The sequence below is a fragment of the Triticum aestivum genome, chromosome 5B (assembly GCF_018294505.1).
Source record: "Triticum aestivum cultivar Chinese Spring chromosome 5B, IWGSC CS RefSeq v2.1, whole genome shotgun sequence".
Classification (NCBI taxonomy): Eukaryota; Viridiplantae; Streptophyta; class Magnoliopsida; order Poales; family Poaceae; genus Triticum; species Triticum aestivum.
Window position 1 is genome coordinate 593,946,875 of NC_057807.1, and position 3,000 is coordinate 593,949,874.

Here is a 3,000-nt window from a genome sequence, read left to right on the forward strand (position 1 = left end):
GGGGGGGGGCTAAAACCCTAAACCTGCGGCGGCCTTTAGTCGCGGTTGGCCAGAAGAACCGCGACTAAAGGTCCTCCGCCCCGACGGCCACCTGGCGCCCACGTGGACGGGCCTTTAGTCGCGGTTCTTAAGCAACCGCGACTAAAGGGTGGGGCCTTTAGTCGCGCCCGTTCGGTCGCGGTTGCGCAACCGCGACTAATGGCAGTTGCGAACCGCGACCAAAGGCCCTTTTTCCACCAGTGAAAGCTAGTGGAGCCTTGTGAGCCAAGTGCAATTCTGCTGCTGTGCTCATCCTTTGTTATGCATGCCTCCTTTGTTCATATAGGAAAACTCAATAGAAGCACATAATAGGAGATCTTCGGTTCGTCACACCATTCATTCTTCCGGCTCAGAGGATTCGAGCAAAAGGAATTTGTGATAATTTTTATCTGATTCAAATGAAAACTCAATAATTCACAGTCCCCCACTAAACTAATTTTAGAATTACTACACAAAAAATTACAAGAACAAGATCTTTAGTGTCATACTAACATCCAAATTAGGGATCTAAACGGCGCATCGTTTAAGTCCACTTATCGATCTAACAGTTCAAGAAATTTCTTTCCTGAGAAAATGAACTATCGAGCTAACAAAAAAAATTAACAGGTTTCTAGCACCATTTTTCACGTCATTTATAGCCCTAATCCTAAGGGAAACGCTTGTATCCGGCGCGCCGGCCTAAACATCCGGCCGGTCGCGCGCGGACCGTACAATACAACGCGATTAAACATTTCCATGTGCCCCAAGTCGCATGCGCGCTATCACATGCCGCACCTGTTGGGTTGGTGGGCCTACGCAGCCACGCCAGCTTCCCTTATCCCTTCGCAAGTTGTCTCCTCCACCACTCTTTCTTCTTCCTCATCCCTGCCACCGCTGTCTCTTTTTCCTCTTCCTCATGTCTGCGGCCACCTCTGCTTCCTGCTACAACCACCTCTGGCGCCGCATTGGGCGAGCGCGCTGCGACGAGTCTCCTCCCGAGGAGACGCCCATCGCCAGGAGCTGGGACCGCGCGTTGCAGGTGCTGCAAGCATAGTTTATTGAGCTGGAACGACACCGGCGGCGTGTTGCGAACTGGCTACACCGGAGAGCTGAGAACGACGCATGCTAACTGCGGTGCTGCAACCATTGATGCAATATGCTGGAACCTGCCGGCAGAGCAGCTGCAACCAGACGTGCGTACCATACTCGAATCGATACACGCCCGAGCTGGAACCGTGTTCTGGTGATGCTGGAACCATATCCCAGAGATGCTGGAACGGCAAGCCGGCGATGCTTCAAAGCTCCATGCTGGCGGGGGAAATGCTGGAACCAGCATACAAAAATGCTGGAACCAACATCTACCAAAGCTACATCGGTAGCAATGGTGCTACGCCCGGCGGTCGATTTTTTTGCTGGAACCGGCTACTTGCAGAGCTGCAAGCACGGTGTGCGGATGCTGGAACCATTACTGACGAAAGCTAGAACCGGTGTTTTTTTTTTTTGCTTCAATCGATGAAGCGGTGCTGAAAACAACGACCGGTGCTGCTGCGGTGGGCTGCAACCGGCAGCAGCAAAAGCTACATCGACGTTTGATTTTGCTGCGATGGTTATATGGGCAAATCAGCGACCTAGGAGGCGACAGCGAGAGGGCAGTGCACGATGCTCCCGTGCGTCGGGTGTTGATGGCGAGGGCGGCGGGGCGACGCAAGCCCAGTGCTGCAACCACGGGGGGTGGTGAGCTGCAATCATGGCGGGGCGGCGCAACCCAGAGCAGCGACACATCCATGGCCACGAGCTGCACGTGAGGCGGCCATGGCGAGGAAGCGAACGCCGACAGTGAGGCTGCACACCGTCAGCGACGAGGGGGCGCATCCATGACGGGGAGCGGGGCGGCCTGCGGCGCTCGTCGTCGCTCTTCAAGCTGTGTGTGGTTGCTCTTTTTTCAGGATAAGAAGATGCGGAGGAAGGGGATGAACAGAGGACTCGATCTGGACGGCTAGAAAGTAACACATCGAACGCTCACGGTGCAACCGGCCCAAACTTTGGGCCGGCGTGCCGGCGCCTAGTACCGCCCTAATCCTAATTATATTTTGCATGTAGGTTGACTTTTAATACGACTGTGTTTTCTCTATTCATCTGAACCAAACATCTAAATTTACACACAAAAAAAGAGGTGTTTCCTTAATACTCTACTTTGCGTATGCATTTCTATGATATTCTGATGTTCCGCATATTCTTAGATTCCAAAGGCTTTTTTTTGGAAGCCCTAAAACTCAACTGTACGATCAAAGTTGTAAAGAAAATCGCATGCATCCATATCCAGCGTCGTAGTTAAGTCAAGATATTTGTCCATCTAGTATGTCCGAGTTAATTCTCTTATTTGTTCATTTTGATGCCAGGTCAAAAGAAGATCGAGTCATTTATCTTACTTTCCCCCAAAAAAACTCGACCCAAGGGGAGAGAAATCCCAAAGGCATTATATTGTAAGGTCGAGAAAAGGCCCCGAACACTGGCTTGGGGAGCGCAAGTATACGCAGCGAACACGCTGGCTTGCACAACACAAGTATACGCAACGAGGGGCTTTTTTTTGTGAGAACCAGGATTTGAACCCTGGTTGGTAGCCCAACTCCAGGAGGTCTCTACCACCGCGCTAGACGCACGTTCTAAATTTCAAAGCAATGTATCTCTTTTGCAACCAATTCTAAGACATTCTCTCCTCAAAAATAAAATAAAATTCTAAGACATTCTGTTTTTACCCCGAAAAAAAAAGACATTTCGTTTTACTTGCATAAGACATGCCTTTCACAATATAGAGTTTGTCAACTGCATGGAAGGATATCGTGTATAAAACACCTTCCTTTTTGAGGATTGAGAAGTTTTATGCTCCTAATTTCATTACATCGAAGCCAATTCAGCCATGTACTTTCCATGCATGTAGACATGTAGTTTTTTTTGGGAGAGTTTTACCTCTTGTAAATAGGG

At 49.8% G+C, this 3,000-nt stretch overlaps 1 pseudogene; it reads right to left on the reverse strand.

The window, feature by feature from the left end:
- Positions 1 to 1,804, reverse strand: part of LOC123115071 (uncharacterized) — a 35,663-nt pseudogene extending 33,859 nt beyond the window's left edge.
- Positions 1,805 to 3,000: the final 1,196 nt, after the last annotated feature.